Here is a 22267-nt window from a genome sequence, read left to right on the forward strand (position 1 = left end):
CCCTACTCCTACGCACTGACTCTTAATGAAGCCCAAGATCACATCAGCTTCCTTTACTGTCATATTGCACTTTGATACATACTGAGTTTACAGATCACTAAATCTTTTTTCAGATGAATTGTTATCCAGTCATATCCTCTTATCTTTTGAAGTTGATTTTTTGAACTCAAGTAAACTTTGCATTTTATCCCAGTCTTCTTTCCATATCTTTTTCAATGCTGATTCCATCACGCAGTGGTTATCTTTGCATGTTCAGTAAAATTGATAAGCATCTTGGGATCAAGCAAAAATTCCTGAGGCCTTCCTGTTGAAGACCCTCATACAAGCTTACAACAAACCATTAATAACTGCTTTTAGAGTCTAACCCAGTGGTCGGGATCCCACAGCCTGGAGGCCACATGTGGTCTTCGAGGACCTCAAATGTATCCCTTTGACTGAATCTAAAGTTCAAAGAACAAATTGTTCAGATTCAGTCAAAAGGCCACACTTGAGGACCTAGAAGGCCACATGCGGTCTCCAGGCCTTAGATTCCCTATCCCTGGTCTAAGCATTCAATTTGTTCTCAATCTTCCTAATTGTGCTATCATCTAACCTACATTCCTCCATCTTTCTTACAAGCAGAGCACGAATGACTTTACCAAACACTTTGATAAAAGCTAAGTGGATTCAATATCCATTTATTAAAATGCCTACTACATGCACACTTCTATTCTACAGTACAAATTCTTTGAATCTAGTAGACTGCTCCACCTTCCCACTCTCTCCAATATGCTATTTCTGTTCAAAATGATCCTTCCTATCTTTTTGTCTTTGATCAGTGTTGATTTCTTGCCCTCTTATCTGTCTAAATTCTATTTGGCCCACAAGACTCACTCAGCTGATTTCCCCCTGCTTTCATGAAGCTCACACAAAATTTTCCCTTCTCTGAACTTCTCTAGTAGTCAGAATCCATCCCAACCGTTTTAGCTCTTGATTGTATACTGTCTCTAATAGTTCTCTCATTTTAATATGTATACAAATCTTGTCTCCTTGGCAAGATTATGGGCTTCTTAAGGAAAGTGATGTGCCATTTTGTCTCTTTTGTCCTCCTTGGGACTAGATCCATAATAGGTGTTTAAATACCTGTTAACATGACCTTATAGGGTTTTCTAGAAGAATATTGAATTAGGAAAAAGTGACTTGAGTCTCTTGACAATAGTAATGGACAGCACAGTTTTGTATCTGTAACCAAATTGGAGGAGGTTACCCTGTCCTTGCAATTTGTATCTTATTACATATTAATGAGATGATGTTCTTAGCAATCAATTCTGCACCAAGTAGACTTGTGCTGTAATCTATCTTCTCTTTACTCAAGGAAGCCTACACAAAGCAAGACTTATTCTGTATCTTAAAACTGCCAGCAGCAAGTGTTAAGCAATACAAAGTACCAGATAAACAACTTCAAGTAATAAACTGGGATTTAAGGTGCTCTTGGAAAAAGTTATGATTCAGTCAGAACTTACTCAGCCAGTTTGCTGAGTAAAACCTTTTTTTTTTTTCCTGTGGAAGAAAACGAAGTCAGTTTCTGTACTTACTGGTATCCATCTTGTATACTGCACCATAAAATAAAATAGAATTACTGTTTCATATTTCTGGATCCATATTTGTAGTACCTCCAATGTGGGCCAAAGTAATATATTACCTATTGGTATATATATAAGAAAGGTGGGAAAAACCTAAATAAAAACAAGGCTACTATTAAATTCTTAGGATGAAATTAAGCACAACATTGGACTTCTGCTAAGAACAAGTTTTGCTGAGAATGCAAACAATAGACAAGATCCCCAATTCAGAAGTGACTATTCAGTATAGTTCAAAAATATTACAGAGTGCTACTAATGGAGGGCCAATGAAGATGGGTAGAAGCAATTTCAAGTTGATATGTTTTAAGAGAGTGCTTTTGGATTTTGGGTCACTGTTCCAGGTCTTCTTGGGCCATGTTGCAGAATGATCAGAGAGAATAAAATAATTTTAAAATGAGCACTGAGTAACAAGTAGTAAGAAAGGGGTTGTGGTTCTGATTTGACTATTGATTCAGTAGCCTTAAACAAATCAATTTACTTTTTATGTGCTGCAAGTGTCTTCATCTGTAAAATCATAGCTTGTAAAAGTATAATGCTTGTTTCAAAAGTGTTTTGAGGACCAGTGAGAAGTAATGTGATTTTTCAATGAGAGGCAGCATGGCAGAGTAGAATCACCTGATTCCAAGTAAGCTGGACTTGGAATTAGGAAGCCCTGAATTCAACTCCTGTCTCTGAAACTTATTAGCTGTGTGATCATTAGAAAAATCAGTTAACAATTCTGAGCTTCAGGCAACTTTCTAAGACAATGATTTATAGACAGTTTCAGTCTTCATCAACGAGAGAGTTCTCACACTGATTAAATAACTAGTCCTTAACACATTCATAGAGAACTCTCTATATACACGTCTATATGTATATGTTTATGTATATGTTTATGTATATGTGTATATGCAATACAAACATATATGGTATGTGTATATATACATGTGCACATATATGAGCTCTTTGAAAGCAGGGACTTCATTTTTGTCTTTCTTTGTTTGCCTGGTGCTTAGCACAGTACTTGGCACATAGTAAATTTTGTTGACTGATTAACTAGCTGTGTGCACATAAGAACATAATTTAACCTTTATGTACTTTGAGCAACTCCCTAGGACTTACATACTAAGTCATAGGCAAATCATCATCTGCATCAATGGAGGGAGACTTTCCATTAGTGAAACAGGAGTTCTTTCACTGATGAAATCACAGACCCTCCCCATATTCATATACTCATGGCATCCTTTATGAAAATATGAGAAAGGTAGAGGTAGGATTTCACAAATGGTTCTCTAGTACCAGCTAGGTGGCCCAGTGGATAGATTGCTGGGTCTGCCTGGAGTCGGAACGATTTGAGTTCAAATCCAGACTCAGATACTTCCTGGCTCTGTGACCTTGTCACTTAACTTCTGTCTCAGTTGTCTCAACTATAAAATGGTGATAATTAGAGAACCTACTTCACAAGATTGTTGTGAGCTGAAATGAGAAAACACTTGTAAAGTGCTTAGCACAGTTCTTGGAACATAGTAGATACTTGATAAATGCGATTCACTCCCCACCCTTCTATATTTCAGAACACATTTTACGGTCACACAATTGATGGAAAGGTGCAGAGAATACAAGATCCCCTATGCTTACTTTTTGCTGACAAGATAATATATTTAGTTGTTATAGCAAAATTGTCCTTCAACCAGTTATCTTTCATGTTAAGATAAACAGTTACCCCTTCCAAGGTTCTGATATATCATGGGTCATCATAAGAAATTAAATGGGAATTTTGGAGGAGTTTTTCAAAAGCTGCAAATGACACACAGAGGCCAGCAGATGACATAGAAAAAAAGTTTAGAAACTCAGAAATGCATAAAATATATGTATAGTATTGTATAATATCAACCCAAATTTTATAATAAGGTACTGTAAAAAATTCAGACTTCTTCTCTAGTACAAAGAGAGGGCCAAAACATTTTACATGGATTTTCCAGATTGCCAGGATATGGAAGGGATAATCGTATTATGATCCTAAAAGATTCCTTAATAGGTATAGCACCAGATATTACTGTCTAATGATCAACATCAAGGAAGACATCAAATGCGATGCCACAAAAGGTTTGCCATTGTCATTGAGAAGATCCAGCACAGAGTTCAAATGGGGGAGGGATTCCCTATAGATTGTAAGGACTTCCAGATGCCATGTTCCTATTCATGGACGACATTGTACTCATTACATTAAGCCATAAAACACTTCAGAGCTTCCTAAATGAGATTCATAATCATTCAGTAGTTGTCCTAACTATCCACACAGGAAAAACCAATACAGATACAGAATGTCTACTGGCCATAATATAATATACTAAGCAGTTAGATGAACAGCCCACAGACCTGATCTATCAGCATATCTATGAGGGACAGACACTGCAGATGGATAGCGAATTGGGCTCAAAATTAAATGGGAGGAAGAGAGACAGCTAGATTGCATTTGGAAAATAATGCAAAACTTTCAGTGACCCCTGAAATAAAAAGCAATCTTTTTAAAACTAATATTCTTTGGGTTATATTCTATGTCTTCAAATCACAGAATATTGTAGTGTCCAAGGAATCAAGACTGCCAACACCCAAAGGGCAATGGAAAGACACATGTCATGTGTAAATAAGACATAAATTATGAATTATATGTCCAAAAACATGGCATAAAAGCTATCATCAAAAATGTATATGATGAGAAATTAAGGTGGGTTGGTTATGAAGACATTGGCAATCTCTTATTGGGCATTTGTGCCCCAGAGATAGACATTTGTGTCCACTTAATGTAAAAAAACCTAGGAAAAGGTATTGCTGAACTATAGGTCCCTCTCCTGTGGAAGATTTATGGGAAAATATGGAGAAGAATAAGCAGTTACATATGAATTGTGATTGGTCCCATTGGAAGGAATGCCTAAATTGACATCACATTATATATTAAAGTATGAGATATATGCATATATATATATATATATGTGTGTATCTGTGTGTATGTATATGTATATCTGTATATATTGTATATGTATAGAGAGAGTGGGAAAAGAATAGGAGAGAGAAAAGTGGGGGGGGGAGATGAAAATTCAGGCCTATGATTTCACTGGTGTAGGGAATGTAGGGAATTTCTGCCATGAAAATAACCCCCATTGATAGCAATCAGCACTAATATACACTTAGGGAGTTTTCTGAGACACAGAGGTGAAATGATTTCAGGGTCATTCATAAGCCAGTATGTGTTAGAAGTGGAACTTGAACCCAGCTCCTTCTACCCCCAAGGCTGCCCTTCTATCTGTCATATTGCTGCTGATATATGAGTGTATATATCTATATATATGCATATTTATTCAGAGAAATATATATATATACATACAGTACGTATGTATGTATATGTGTATATATATTATGTATGTGTATCTACCTATATATACATATATGTATATATGTGTGTGTATATATATGTATATATATGTATATATATATATATATATATATATATATATATATATATGCACACACACACATACATATGAATTTCTGTCTGATCCTATTCTGTGCCAAGCACTGTATTAAGAGGAAAGGTATTGCTACTTGAGAAATAGAGGAGGAATAACCCAAATCTTAGCTCTCAAAAGATGTCCACATGGAAGCCATATGATTCTGAACCTGAACTGATACAAACTCAACTATACTCTTAAACCTAGTGCACCATCCACATAATTCTTAATATAGAAAAGTTTATAAAAGAAACTAGGTCTATGAAATCCTTCCCTCTTCCTACCTCTCCATAAAAGATGTTTTCTATAAAATTTCCAAGACAATATCAGCTACTAAAATAGTTTAGAAAGAAAAATGAGGGCAACACCATTGGTAACCAGAAGCCATTAGTTTATGTACTTCCCTTGGAGAACAACTGGCTATTTTCACGATTAAAAAATGGAATTTTGACCTTTGTGCAATGAAGTTTATAACACAATCCTTTTTTAGCTCCAAATGATTTTTTTTTGGACTGGAAGGAGGAAAAGAAGTACTTCTGTTCCTTAGATTGACAAATGATATATAACCCTAAACTGAACTTGGTTCTACACATTTTTTGAGCTTTTGATTATATTTAAAGAATCCTGTATTCTTTCCATCTAACGAAATGTTGTTTTTCAGTAATGTACAAATCTTTGTGGCCACATTTGGTGTTTTCTTGACAAAGATACTGGAGTGGTTTGCCATGTCCTTATCCAGCTCCTTTTATAGATGAGGAAACTGAGGCAAATGGTTAAGTGATTTGCCCAGGGTCACACAGTTAATAAATGTCTCAGGCCAGATTTGAACTCAGATCTTACTGACTCCAGGCCTAGAGCTCTATCCACTGTGCCACCTAGCTGCCTTTATATGTATATAACCCCATTTCTATTTAGTGATTCTAGAAGGAAGCCTACAAGCTAAATTACAGGCAAATTAACTTCATTCATTCACTCATTCATTCTACAAATATTAATTAAATCATACCTTAATGCTTTCTTAAATATTTGAAGGGAAGTCATGTAGAAAAGGGATTAGACTTTTTTTTTCTGGATCCAAAAGAGATGATCTAGGATCAATGAACAATTATTGCAAAGAAGAAAATTCAGGTTTGATATAAGTAAAAATTGTTGAGAACTATGGCACATGCTACCTCAAGAGGTAGTTGGGTTTGCTCTCTAGTTACAAGGGCATCTTATTACCGAAGATATTAAAAAAAAAAGCCTTTAGACAAAGGCAGAAGGATCACTTATTAAGTATTTTGAAAGAACTTGCTTGTTCAGGAATAAGTCAGAAAAGATATTCTCGGGGAGTACTTTTCAGCTCTGTTATTAAATTTAATTTAGCAAGCATTTTTTAAAGTACATGTTGTATTCAAGGAACTGGATTGGTTTCTGGGGATAGAAAAATAGAAATGAAACTGTCCCTGTCCACAAGGAGCTGCCCTTTTGCTGGAAGGTAGGAATGTATGTGATACAACATGTGTACAAATTGTGCAGACTGTGCTGGACTTTGAGGCTAACACAAAACTTTTCCACCAGTGGGGGAAAAAACCCCAACAAAAAAACCTTACTTATGGAGTGTTGGGGTGTGGAACCTTTTATTATTAATAAATCCTTTTATTAAGGATTTTATTAGCAATTGTAACATAATTATAATTTATAATATAATTTAATTAATTAATAATCCTTTTATTTTTATTAAGGGGGTTTGTTCTGTGAAGCTTGGATTCTGTCAAAGGGCCATACTTGAGGACCTAGAGGGTCACATGTGGCCTTGAGGCCAAGGTTCCCCAACTCTGGATCCTCTACTTTCTCCAGCCCACCCACCCCCAAGTCATTTAAAGCTAAAAATGTAGCTATAGACTTCAGTATGCTAAGGTCAAGCTCCCTTCCTTTTTATTGTGAAAACATCCAATTGTCCTCCCTTTTGCTGAGTCGTGGTTTTTTGGGGCCATATATGACTCTTAGTGACCCTATTTTGGGGTTTTCTTGGCAAAGATGCTGGAGTGGTTTGCCATTTCCTTCTCTAGCTCATTTTACAGATGAGAAAACAGAGGCAAGCAGGATTAAGTGACTTGCCCCTATTCATACAGCTAATAAGTGTAAAATGCTACATTTGAACTCATGAGGATGAATCTTCCTGATTCCAAGCCCAGTGCTCAATCCACTGAACCCCAGTGTTCCCCAATTGTTATAAAATTCCCCCTAAGGAAGTTTATAAACTAATGCCATCTGGCTACCAATACTGTTAATCTCATCTTTTTAAAGTTGTTTTAGAAACCCTTTGTTATTGTTCTTCATATGGTGTTTGTTTATTTGTTTTTGACACTAGGGTGATCAGACCACCCAAAGACAGAATGCACAGAAAGAAGAGAAGGGGGCCCAACACAGAGTTCTGAGATATGTTTAAACTTAATGAAAGAGACATGGATTGTGAAACAATAAAGATGATTGAGGAAGAGTTAGCTAGATCCAAGCAGAACTAAGAGAGTAGTGTCATGAAAACCAAGGGAGAACACAGTATTCCAGAAAGAGATAGGGGTAGGAACACTATCCCTAGTATTGACATTAATCAATAGTGCCAAAAGTTACAGAAAGGATAAGATGGGTGAGGACTGAGAAATGGCTATTGGATTTCATAATGAAAAGATAATTGGTAACCTTGGAGAGAGTAGTTTTGGTTGAATGAGTGCAGAATTCCAATTAAAATGGATTAAGAAAGAGTAGGTGAGGAAGAGGAGGCAATGACTACAGGCAGCTTTCTTTCTAGGAAAATAGCTATGAAAGGAGGAAGGGATGTGTAGGACCATAGTTTAAGGGTACAGAAGGGTCAAGTGAAGGTTTTTTAAAGGATGGAAGAGACCTGTACATGCTAGTAGGTGGCAAGGAAGAAGAAAATACATGGGGAGACATGGAAGATGACACAGAAGAGGAAAGCTCCTCAAAACAAGAAGAAATAAAGAGCTCAAGTATAGGGGTAGCCTTGACAGTGAGAAGGACCACTTCTTTGTCAAGCACTAGAACAAAGAAGAAGAGAAAGGAATGAGTAGAGGAGATTGGAGGTGTGAAAGAGAAAAGAAGAGGGAGTTCCCAACAGAGAGACTCTATTTATTCAGTGAAATACAAGCCAAATTTCTCTCCTGAGTGAGTTATTATTACTTAACTTTCAACCTCAAGTCTCTCATCTGTAAAAATAGGTTAAGGTATGGGACTGGACTGAGTATTCTCTAACTTTTGATTTTCCTCTCTGAATTTCTGATTTTACTTTACTAAGTCAGAAACTATCATGTCCTTTTCCATAAAGAGGTCTAGAAAGATTATGACATCTCAGATTGTTGGTCAAGATTTCTTTCATTACTTTAACTGGTCTTACCAAGTTAGGATCCGTAAGTGATTCACAAGACATAGAGAGCTTTAAGAATTAGAAAGGGAGGGCAGTTTACCTTCTGTCAGGAAGAGCTGACTTTGAATCCTCCTTCAGAAGTTTACTATCTTTGTTAGCCTGGACAAATGATTTCACCTCTATTGGCCTCAGTTTCCTCATATGTAAAATTAGGGCAGTGGGCTTGATGACCATTAAGCTTCCCTCCAGTTCAAAACCTATGATCACATGGACCTTAGAGATCATCTTTTGGTCCAATCTCCTCATTTTACACATGAGGAAACTGAGGCCCAGAAAGAAAATGATTTACTAATGTCACAGAGGAAGTAAGGAGCAGAGTCAAGATTCAAATCCAGCTCTTATGAATTCAGGTTCACTGCCCTATGTTGCCCCCTGGTTCTCGGGCTTGCACTTTTTTTTCACTTTAGGAAAATATCATGATCATGGTCTCTTCTTAGTAATGGGTTTAATAGAGCAGAAGGAATTGAATGGAGAAGCAATGGGATCTGGTTAAATGTCCAGATTGCTGCTGAGCCTGGGTTTGCCTCATCTACCGAGAGCTCTTCTGGAGCTGAGCTTGATGCCTGCACAGATGCTCACTTGCTTCTCATTTGCACCAAGGTGTGGAGAAAGCAGCTGTTCTCCAAGGCTCTGCTGTCACTACTTATTGAAGGCAGAGATGTGACTTTCATATTCTTCCATTAGATCTGGAGTTCTTCCAGAATGGGGGCCACTTCACATTAAAGATGAGAGAGGCAAGAATGGGGGCCACCTGCCCATTTGAAGTTCCCATTCCTTCATATTGTATCACCATAAAATATGTCTAAGTTTCCTCATCTTTAAAATGAGGAGGAGAGCAACATTGGCTTCATAGGGTTATTGTGAAGATCAAATGAGTTAACACATGTGCAGTGCTTGGAAAACCTTGAAGTGCTATATAAATGCTACTATTATCATAATTGCTATCTGAGCACTATGGGTTGAAAATTGAGAAATTGCTGTGATCTTGAACTAGGTAAGAAATGTTAGCCTAGACTATAAGCAACTGGTGGTGCAGTGATTTGAGCTCTGGGCCTGGAGTCAAGAAGACCTGAGTTCAAAAACGGCCTCAGATACTTCCTAGCTGTGTGACCCTGGACAAGTCACTTAACTTCTGTTTCTTTTGGTTTTCTTATCTGTAAAATGGGGATAATAATAGCCCCAGGGTTGTTGGGAGGATCAAAGAAGATAATATCTGTGAAGTATTTAGCACAGTGCCTGGCACATAGTACATACCGTATGAATGTTAGCTATTCTTATACTAATGTATATAATTATATAACATTCAATGATATATTGATATATTATTGTATCATATCATTTTGTATCATTTATTTTATTTTACATTATATATACATATAGAAATATACTGTATGTGTACACACACACACACAGAGAGAGAGAGAGAGAGAGAGAGAGAGAGAGAGAAGAGAGAGAGAGAGAGAAATTAAAGTCTCAGATTTCATTTAGGCAACATTATTAGCATTTACAGCCCCCATATATCCATGTTGTATACTACGCATGTACTTTCTATGTACTTGGACACTGCTGTGGTGTAGCTGAAGAAGCCTCGAATTTGGAGGGAGTAACCCAGGATTCCAACCTTGATACAGCCATTCAGAAACTCTGAAACTTTGGACACTTCACTTCTCTATGAGCCTTAGTCTCCTTCTCTATGAAATGAGGGGGGTTGGACTAGATGATCTCTATGATCTCTTCTCATTCTAAATCTATGACTGAAAAAACCTATGAACCTCAGCCACACAATAAACTAAGGGAGGGAGAGAGGGAGAACAAATAAAACAAGAAATAAAACCAGCTCCTCCAAACCACAGCTCATACTTCCAAGAGCTAGAAGGTTCCCAGAAATCTAGTTTAGCCTTATCTTTTTACAGATGAGGAAACTGAGGCCCAGAGATCCTAAGTGACTTGACTAAAGTCACACAGTTAAGTAAGTAGCAGATTGAGAGAATTCAAGCCCTTCTTTCATACTAAGGGTTCCTTTTCATCTGGCCAAAATAACAGCTCCTTCTCCACAAAGCTCCTTACTCTAGAAATGAAATTTCAGGCTAGAGATTCCCTCTTATCCCCATTTTTTTTTCTTCAGCTGCTATGATCACTACATATGAATAGATTCACTCAAGAACATGATCTTTAGGTTCTCTGCAAAGACAGAGTTACATGCTTTTTCTCCTTTGGAGCTTCCTTTGGCTGGCCCAATTTCACCTCCAAGTCTAGGTGAATGAAAAGTGGGGTGACTGAAACCTTGCCTCTATTTTGTTATCTTTTCCAAAATTTAGTCTGAGCATTCTTCCCTCAAGTGACTCTTCCCTATTGGTCCAGGAGCCAAGATAGCCTGGTTGACTCCAGTTACCTCTCCTTTCTCTGTGGATGGTATTATTTAAGTTGTATCTGGTCAGACTATATCTTCTGGTTACATTTAGAGCATGTACATCTTCAAGTTTGCTGTGTAGCTCTTCCTTTAAAAATATTTATTTTTTAGTTTTCAACATTCACCTTAAAAGATTTTGAGTTCTAATTGTTTTTCTCCCTCCTCCCCCCCAAGATGGTAAGCAATCTGATATAGGCTATATGTGCATAATCATATTAAGCATATTTCCACATCAATCATGTTGTGAAAGAAGAATCAGAACAGAAGGGAAAAGTCACAAGGAAGAAAAAAACAACCAAAAAAAGTGAAAATAGTATGCTTTGATCTGCATGCAGACTCCGTAGTTTTTTCTCTGGATGTGGATAGCATTTTCCATCGTGAGTCTTTTGAAATTCTCTTTAGATCATTGTATTTCTGAGAAGAGTCAAATCTATCAAAGTTGATCAGTGTATAATGTTGCTATTACTGTGTACAATGTTCTCCTGGCTGTGCTCACTTCACTCAGTATCAGTTCATGTAAGCCTTTCCAGGTTTTTCTGAAATCCACCTACTCATCCTTTCTTATAGAATAGTAGTAGTCCATTACATTCATATGCCACTTGTTCAGCATTCCCCAATTGATGGACATTCCTCAATTTCCAGTTCTTTGCCACCATTGTGTAGCTTTTCTAACAGACTTGGGGGAAAGGGAAGCTATATTTAATAAGGCACATTCACTTGGTGGCCTGCTGGACAATTACTCCAGCAGTAGGGTATAGTGGAAACAATACTGAATTTGAAATTGAAAGATGTGGAGCCAAATCCTAGTTCTGTTGCTTCCTACCTGCATGACTTTGAGCAAGTCATCCTTCCACAATCTACTTCCTTATCCAAAACCTGAAGAGATTGGACTAAATGATCTTTCAGTTCTCTTCCAGTCTGAATTCTTATGACCTCTACGAATGCCAGGCTTGTCATCAAAAGAGCTAGATTCTCATCCCAATTATGCTTTTAACTCATTGCCTAACCATGTCTTGACTTCCCTAAGCTATACTTTCCTCATCTGCAAAAGGGCAAATACAGCCCTTGTGACAGCACTGTTGTAAGGATGAAGTAAAAGTACTTGAAGAAGTTAAACCTTTGGACCAATCAAAAGCAAGTTATATCTAGAAAACTGATCCATTATGTTTAGGGTGTGAAGACAGCTCCTCGGACAAAGCTTCTTATTCAGTCAGCTGTGCTTTGCGAGCTCAGTAAGATACTGATTTGTGGCCTAATAATGAGAGAAATCATGTTTTAGGTTCCCATGCTGCATTTCCTCTTAAGACCTCAAAACCACATATTTCTATATTTTCAAGGCCTGTTGGATATATGTTTAGCCATCAGCTACTGACACATTTAACCATAAAGGCAGTGAAGGAAAAGATGAAACTGTCATGATGCTGTTACATTGAAAATGATTTTATTCTTAGATCATTGACAAATTTGGGACAAAATATAAATTTCCTCATGCCTTGATAAACAGGAATAAAAAGAAAAAAGATCCTGGGAATTTAGACGTAGAAGGGACCTTAGAGATCATCCAATTTAACAAGCTTATGCTAGAAAAGAGGAAACCAAAGCCCAGAGAGGTAAGTAAAGAGACTTGTCCAAGGTCACACAACTAGTAAATATCAGAGCCAGTATTCAAACCCAGGTTTTCTTGCCATAAAACCAGTGTTCTACTGTACCACGCTGCCTCTGGGAAGGGGAACATTTATGTCCTTTTAAAATACTGATAGTGGGCTTCATATTATAAATTTTCTGTAATTTTTAAATGACTAATTTGGGAACATTGAATTTTTACATTTTGAAAAAAATGGATAACATATAGACATAGTCATCAAAAGCCAGAAACAATGAAAAAATGTTCTAAATGTCTACCCCCCTCAAAAAATTTTACTTGGACTAACTTGGAAATACACACATATATAAATTTACTTTATATATACATATAAATACATAATACACATGGACACACATTTTATATATGTGTATATACATATACATACACATATACATTTACATATATAATACACACATTTTTTATCTCTTACATATCCCAAGGTAACCAAGGTAGCTAGCACAGGGCACACAGTAGGTACTCAATAAATACTTCATCAGTTGATAGTTCTTTCAGACATATTGCCCTTTAGAAATTTTTGATTTTATGTCACATATTTGTTTCACTGATTTTTTTCCAAGTGAATCCAAATGACTAGGGTTTTTTTTTCTTGATGGAGGGTAGGCTTTTAGAACATTTTTTGTTGCTTCTGTCTTTTGATGACTATGTATGTTATAAAATTATGATTTTTTCCAAACTACCTGGTCATTTAAAAATTACAGAAAATTTGTAATATGAAGTACCCTCAAGAACAATTCAAATAAGTCTTTACAATCTTCTTTGCTCAAGATGCTATCCTAAGCACTGGGATACAAAAACAAAAATGAAACAGTTCTTGCCCTCAAAAAGTTTACATTCTTGAGGGGGGGGTTATGAAATTTACACATATATGTAAATATTGTATTATTATAGTGTTGTTTGATTGTTTCAGTCATGTCTGACTCTCTGTGATCCCATTTGGGGTTTTCTTGGCAAAGATACTCGAGCGATTTGTCATTTCCTTTTACAGCTCATTTTACATATAAGGGAACTGAGGCAAACAGGGTTAAGTGACTTGCCCAGGATCACACTGATAGTAAGTAACTGAAGCCAGATTTGAACTCAGGTCCTCCTGACTTGAGGCCCAGTGCTTTATTCACTTCATCACCTAGCTGTAAATATTATTGAACTGTAAGCCATTATGATTATTATAAATTCAGGAAGAAATGAGAAAATGTACATCCCTCCTTTCATTGATGAATGGGGAAGGCTAGGGATGTGGAATCTTTCATGAGTCTATATGGTCAATGCATCAGTTGTTTTTGCTGAACATTTTTTTTTCTTTGTTGTAAGGGGAGATTTAAGGGGCAGATTGGGGGAAAAGATATATTCAGAAATTAATTTGATGTAATAGAAAAAAGAAAAACATAAAACCTAAGTTAAAATCATTAAATATAAGGCAATTTGAAGAGATTGAGTGCAGTAACAAAAGAGGGAATCAAGAAAGGAATCATGGCATAAATTCCAATGACAAGGATTCCAAGAGGGAGAGATGAAGATGCAGCACATTCCTAACATAAGAGATGTTTGTCTGATGTGACTGGATGGACATGGGAGATGCTCCGATTGCATCAGAGTGAAGAGGGACTCCAATCAGAGAAAACAAATAACAAGACAGGAGGGAAATATTGACACGAAGCATGTTGTGGCAGTAAGAATGGAGAGGAGGGGATGGATGCAAGACATATCATGGAGGTAAAATTGACAAAATAACAACTGATTGAATGAGAGTTGAAGGAGAGGAAAAAGTCAAGGAGAACTCCAACGGTATAAATCTGGGAGACAGGAAGGGTGGTGTTTCCAGCAACATGAAAAGCTAAATCTGGAGGAGGAACAGATTCAGTTTTGAACACACTTAGCTTAAGAGATACCTATGAAACATTATTTTTTTTAAGTGTCCAATGAGCAGTTTGCAATGTTGTATTTCAGATCAGGAGATGGATCAAGGTTAAATCTATAAATTACGGAGTCATTTGTTAGAGATGGTAATTAGACCCAATTAGCAGAAATAAAGGATGCCCCTTTTCTAGGTGTTTACAGTCTAGCAAGGAGCTGGTAAGTAACATGTAAGAAACAAATGGAGGATATTTGAATGAGAAAAACAAAAGTATGTGGGCCTGGCCATGAGAGCAGTAAGAGTTTGGGGAAGAGAAGAGACAAAGGGACTTCCATTAGGATAAAAATATTTGAGTTGGGCCTGAAAAGATCAGCAGGTTTTGAATAGAGATTAGCAGGGAGGGTGTCTATGTTGGAGCTGAGGCTTGAAGAAAACTACAGAGAAAAGGTATATGGCATAGTCCAGAAACAATGAAGAGACCTGCCTGACTGTAGGATGTAGAGTAATACAAATTAATTTTAATGTGGTGCAGAGGAACCAGATGATAGAAGGCTTTCAAAATCAGGCAGAAGAGCTTTGTTTCAATGTCATTGCCAACAGGGAACCATTGTAGTTCCCTGAATAGGGAAATAACATGATTGAAAGTGATATTTTAAAAAGATTACTCTGGCATCAGAATTCAAGATGGACTATGAAGGAGGGGGAAAACTGGAGATAGGAAGGAAAGCCATAAGGCCAATGGAGTAATAGAGGTATTATATAATGGGTTACCAAACTAATTCCTGTCCATGGGAATCCTACCTGTCTTTCAAGAGCCAACTCAAATGCTGTCTTCTCCATGAAGTCTTCCTTGATACCTCCAGGTGAAGTGATTTCCCCCCTCTGCACTTGTTAGAGCCTTGCACAGGACTTAGAATCTCAATTCAATTCAATTCAATATTTACTAAATACTTACTATGTGTCAGGCATTGTACTGGGTCTCAGGGATATAAAGACAAAAAAAGTCCCTGTCCTAAGGTAGCTTATATCTCTTTTGTGCTTTTATTTTGCATTATACTTATTTTATAGCTATGATATATGTTTGGATACATTCAAAAATTGTGCAGCTAGATGGTAAAGGCCAAAGAAACTGATTAAAGTATCTTAGTATCTCTGCTCTTCTCCAGCCCAGTACTTTGAAAGTGGTGGGGTCTCCACAAATATTTGTTGAAGGAATGAATGAACTAGTATAATAGTCCTAGGAATGGAAAACAAAGATTAAATTTGAAAGATGTTCAGAATGAAGGGATTAATTAATAGGAATATAATTCATATTCTACATAAGGGATAAAGTTCAACTATCATTACTTTTTTTTTTTTTGCTAGAAACTCTACAAATTTGCAAATCCATTCCCAAATATCACAATAAATCAAGCCAAGCTTATATCATCAACACTCTGGCTTGCCAATGTACCTAAAAATATCCACTAATTTAAGTTCCATTCAAAATATCATTAACTTCCCTGCATCCTCGGTTGAGTATTAGTGCTTAACAGAGCCAGCTAATGGGCAAACCACTAGAGGTCAAGGATATTGTTTTTGCCTAATGACTCTTGCTGTCAATTGATTTTATTTAATGATGGTATGCTATTTTGTAGGTACAATAACCTGAGAAACCTCTTCTTTCTCAGCAATGGAGTGAGCCTTAGGAGTCAAAATAGACATTTATCATGAAGCTAAAAGGCTTAAGAATTGGTAGGCAGGATCAGGGAAGTCAATAAGTTCACTTGCCAAACAGACCTTGCTGAGATCAGTAGTGATCTTTTCCTCTTCTCCTTTTTATCCTCCTCTTCCTCCTCCTTTTCTTCCTTTTGAAAGATTTCAGGTGTTTTGAAAGCACCACATCTCACTGTTTTCAGGGTTAATGACTTATCCTTCATAGAATTCATTTTCAGTTCTGCTAAATTTTCCATTTGTGTTCAGTGGCAGATTTCTTATTTGTCAGCTTTCCCATGCCATTTTGTCATTCTAATTTGATATCTCCAGTATGCCTTTTAATCAAGGTCTTTAAAATTACTTCATGATTTTATGATTGCCCTAAGAAAGAAAGGGAGAAAGGGATCCATGAGCATTTTCCTAGACTTTCCCCATCAAATTTCTACCTTCCATTGGTTCCCCTCTCTTTGGAAAATCCAGGTTTTTCTGACAGTCCAACTGGTTGTCTTATGGGAACCTATTCAGCTGCTACAAGGCCATGTGATTTGCTAAAGTTCACAAAACTAATTGCTTGAGGACCCCAAGTTAAAATCCAGAACCGCTGGTACCTAACAATATAACAATGTGAAGCTAAAGTAGTGGTGACAAAAATAACAATGGTAATTAATCAGCTAATATATGATCTTATATATCCATCTGAATTTCACAGGACTGACTGATTCTCCAAGTCTGGTTTTGCTATAGGTACACATGATATTATAATAGTGTTCTGGAAAGGCAATGAAGTACAGCTGACTGAAAGTCAGGTGACCTGGGTTTTAGCTTTGCCTCTGCCACTAATTCCCTGTGTGTAACCTTGGGGACAGCAGCTAGGTCTCAAAGACTTGGAGTCAGGAAGACTCCTCTTTGTGAATTCAAATTTGGCCTTAGACACTTATTAGCTGTGTGACCCTGGATAAGTCACTTAACACAGTTTGCCTCCAATTCCTCATCTGTAAAATGAACTGGAGAAGAAATGGCAAACCATTCCAGTACCTTTGTCAAGAAAACCCTGAACAGGGTCATGAAGAGTCAAACACCACTGAAAAATGACTCAACAACAAACTTTGGGGATGTCCTTTGCTCCTGGGTCTTCATTTCTTTTTAAAAAAATGAGGGAGAGAATTGGCTGTAACTCTCTTCTGGCTTTAGCCATAGAATTCTGATGTTTAAACCAAAAGCTGCCTTCCTCTTGCTATAGATTGTGTTGCAGCAACAGTAAGACATGAAAAGGATGACAGATTGCAAAAAAGTGTTAGTGTGAATGCTAGAGAAAGTGTGTGAATGGTTTGTCCTAATTAAAGATATCTTGGATCTTGGATATACACCAGCTAAATATGGATCTAATAATTTGTTGCTCTTTCTTTCCCAGTTATTGAATAGTGTATAGAATGCTGAACCTCGGATCAAAAGGACCTGGATTCAAATCCTGTCTCTGCTATTTATCAGGTAAATGACCATGGCCAAGGTCCTTAACAATTCTCACCTTCGTTCTTACCTCATCTCTAAAATAAGAGAAATAACAACTGTTGTATGTGCTTTACTGTGTTGCTAGAGGTGTGAGATAATTTATACAAAAAAATTAGCAAAATTTAAAACATTATATATATGTCAGATGTAATTATTAGGCAGATAACACAATGAATAGAGTACTGGACTTGGAGTCAGGAAGACTCAGACACATAAGTTACTGTGATTTTAAGACTCTAGATAAGTCATTTAACCACTCTGTGACTCAGTTTCTTCATTTTTAAAATGGAAATAACATGAGCACCCACCTCATAGGGTTATTGTGATGATCTAATGAGATAATATTTTTAAAGCACTTTACAAACCTTAAAGTGTTTTATAAATGCTTGTTGTTATCATCATCAACATTATTATCTCATTCTCATTTCATCCATGGAGTCCAGACAGAAATGGTCCCAGGACAAATGTCTATTCCCTTATTTCCTTTTTTGTTGTTGTTGTTGCTAGTTTCATGGGCTCTTGTGCATGGAGATAAGATGATTATTTTGTGTAATTGAAATGGTTGGGATGGATATAAGCTCATTTTCCATAGACTCATGGAAAGTATACATGATGGACGGCTCCATCAGCAGAGAAGATGACCAGTATGAGATGTATTTTTCCCTGTTTGCACATAGTTTTGATTTCTTTTAAGGTTTGGTCTCTATATTTGAGAGATTTTTTCATCCCAGATAGTTTAAAGGTTATACATATTCAAAATGGCAGCATCTATTGAAAATGTTTTTCAATTTTTGAGGATTAATCTTATTTGTGGGTGAGAATTTGTCTATGGTAATGCTCTAATTGCAGTGTGTTTGGTGAATTCTGAAGTGCATTTTGAGATTTGTTTTAGTAGAAAAGGTTTTGGGATTTTGCTAATTAATGAAGAATAAAGACCTTATAGTGTTTGATTTAGGCTAATTATGCTTTTGTAAGTATTTAGTAAGTGCTAACTTTTTTGCAAACTTTAGTAACATGTTGCACTTATGTCTACAAGTTTTTGCAAAACTTACTCCTAGCAGTAAGTTTAGGACAGGACTGACCAAGTAGGCTTCAACCTGCCTCCCACATAGAGCTGACCTACAGTCCAAGGAGATTTTTGAAGGGAGGATGGGTTGGATGGAAAGCTAATGAGTTCTGCTTGGATATGTTGATTTCATGATGCCTATTGGATATCCACAATGCAATTTGTGATGTAGTACAGAGTTCTGACTACAGAATAGGCCTGGATATCATTCAACAAGCATTTATTACCTATTATGTGTCAGGAACAGCACTAAAAAACAGCATGTTAGAGTATACTAAGTGCAATATATCTAGCATACTTGGTATACAAAGAAAGAGTGAAGCTGGAAAGAAAAGGTAGATAGATAGATAGATAGATAGATAGATAGATAGATAGATAGATAGATAGATAGATAGATAGATAGATGGATGGATGGATGGATGGATAGATAGATAGATTTGGGGATTTTCAGCATTGGGGTGGTTATTGATCCCATGGAAGCTTATATGGTCACCAAGTGCAATAGTGGGGAAAGAGAAAAAGAGAGAAAGGCAGGGACAGAGACAGAAGATGTTGAATAGATCTTTGTAGTATATCCACAGTACATGGTCATGACATAGATGATGAATTAACAAAGATGACTGAAAAGGTATAGTCAGATAGAACAAAAATCAGAAGAAAAAAACGTAATGAAAACCCTGAGAGGAGGGAATATCCTGGAGAAGAAGGTGGTTAAAAGTATCAAATGAAGCAAAAACATTGAGAAGTATAAGCATAAAGAGGGGGCTATTGGATTTGGCAATTAAGAAATCATTATTACCTTTGGAAAGAGCAATTCCAGTTGGGTGTTAAGATCAGAATCCAGACTTCGAGGTATGGAAAAGCGATAGGAGAGAAGTCAAAGGCACCGAGTTTAGATTGTTTTTTCCAGAATTTGGTTGAAACAAAGGGATGTTATGTGACCATCATTATAAGGGATAATGGAATCTAGTGATTTATTTTTAGGGCTGGGGGAAGACTAAGAAATGTTTATAGGCTGCAGGAAGGAAGCAATATATAGGAAAAATTTGCAGATTAGAGAGGAGAGTGGATGATTGTGGAGACAATTTGCTGGAGAAGACAGGAAAGCATGGGATAAAGGGTATATGTAGGGGGTTTGGCCATGGTGAAATCGAGGAAAAAGAATAAAAACTGAGATGAATGATGAAATAGTTGGAGATGATATAAAAGGGCTATGAAATGAGGAAGGGAGAAAACAGCTCTAGATGAATGGCTGTGATTTTCTTAATAAAGCTGAGAGGGCCAGGGGAGAAAATTTGAGATTTGGGAAATTTGAGGAGAAAAAAACAGTTTGAAATATCTTTTATGAAGACTAGAATGAAAAATCAATTAGGAGAAGAATAAAAGAGTTGCCTTGCTGTGGTCATTCACCATATCTCACATCTAATCCCTTCTCTCTACTAATACAGCCCTTTTGTTAAAGTAAAACATAAACCCCATATTATCTGAACAGGAGAGGATGAGGCAATAATAACACTATTAGTAATAATAATAACATTAATAACAATAACAATCATTATATCAAGTTCTATGGACCCAACAACAATGACTGGTTTTATTCCTTTCTGGTATTGGCTGCACCTTTCTCTTTCTCCCCTCTCCCCTCTCCCAAAAACTCATCGGTCATGGATGTGGAGCTGGAATACTTCTTGTTCCCTGTTGCCTCTACCAAACTCTCCCTCTACTAACATAATTCAACAACCTCTCTTCATTTGAGGCTCACTCTATATAAACTTGTCACTCAATATAGATGCTGGCAGCTATTATTTACTGACCACCAGGATGTATTCCATTTTTTCTCAATGAATCCAGTGCCTTGCTTACAGTCTTCCTCTCCACCCTAACTCCTGCCCTCATACTCATATAGATATATCAATATTCCTTAAACACTCTGACTTACAAGTTCTGCAATCAACTTAACCCTATAACCTACTCCTCCACTCCACCTCAACTACATCACAGGGATGGCCATACCCTAGAGCAGGAGTGGGGAACCTGTGGCCTCAAGGCCACATGTGGCCTTCTAGGTCAATCGTTGGGTATGGCCTCTTGACTAACTCCAAGTTTTACAGAATAAATCCTTTTATTAAGGAGATTTGTTCTATGAAGTTTGGATTCAGGCAAAGGGCCACACTTGAAGACCTGGAGGGTCACATGTGGCCTGGAGGCTGAAGATTCCTCACCCTTGCCCTGAAGCTTACCATCACAAACAAGTATTCTGCTTCCATTTATTAGAAATCTAAAATTCCTTTATTTGATAACATGCTCCTAGCCTTCCAGCTCTTACCAGGTCTAATTCCTCCTAAGCCTGTCCTCACTGTCACATGCAATTATGTCACCCTTTGCCAAGTCATCACCCCTGTCCTGGGGTCACTGAGTCAGAATTGTGAGTATGGAAAGGGAACTCACTGGCCATCTTATTGGGAAAGTTAAGGGAAATCTTGGTCAACTATGAGTTGGACTAGATAACCTCTGGGATCCTTTCCAGCCCTGAGATTCTATGTGTCTCTGATATATTCCTGCTTCCATGGCAGGGCTAATGAGGAATTCAGTGGTAATGGGAGGGTCAGTAGGGGTCATGTCAGCATGGCCTCTTGCTGGCCATTTCCATGTATATAGTCTGTCTGTAAGTACTTGTGTTGTAAATTCAGCTTTCAGAGTTTGGGTTCCCCATGCCCCCAATATTTTAAAAATTCATTTTGCACATTTTCTAATGTAGTAATAGCCTTTTCAGGGACAGCTAGGCAACACAGTGGATAGAATATCAAGCTCGAAGTTAAGAATGCTCATTTCTGTGAGTTCAAATCTGGCCTCAAACACTAGCTAGTTGTGTGACTCTAAGCAAATCACTTAACTCTGTTTGCCTCACTTTCCTCATCTGTCAAATGAGCTGGAGAAGGAAATGGCAAACCACTCTAGTATCTTTGCCAAGAAAACCCCCAATGGGATCACAAAGAGTCAGACACAACTGAAAAATAATGACTGAACAACAGCTTTTGGTTACCATCCCAGACCTCTGACTTTAAATTGCCTTGCTAAGATAGCTGGCAGAAAAATCTTTTAAAGAAAGACTGGAACAGTAAAATCTAGAGAAGCTCTGTAAAGTTAATTAACTTTATCACTACCAATTTTTCCCAGCTGTCAATTAGCAGTGTTTTCACAAGAATAAATTCTACCAGTACATTAGTAATTCCTTTAATCAAAGTAACGACAATATAAATTACAGCTGTCATCCAGTTTTATTAAGCACAGCCAGTTAAGTCACCTATAGTGTAGTTACTGAAAAACATAAACAAACAAAACCCTTAAACTCTGATTCTTTTGTAAGCTTCTAGGCACAACACTGATGATATCAAAGGTGAAGAAACAGCTTCTATATTCCTCTTGCTGGCTAGAGAAATGTTTCTCAATTCCCTTTTCTTAAACCAGTCAGACAATATTGAATATCTACTCCATGAAGTACACCGTGCTGGATTCTACAAGTTACACATGCAGA

The sequence above is a fragment of the Phascolarctos cinereus genome, unplaced genomic scaffold, assembly GCF_003287225.1.
Source record: "Phascolarctos cinereus isolate Bilbo 61053 unplaced genomic scaffold, phaCin_HiC Scaffold_2;HRSCAF=192, whole genome shotgun sequence".
NCBI lineage: Eukaryota > Metazoa > Chordata > Mammalia > Diprotodontia > Phascolarctidae > Phascolarctos > Phascolarctos cinereus.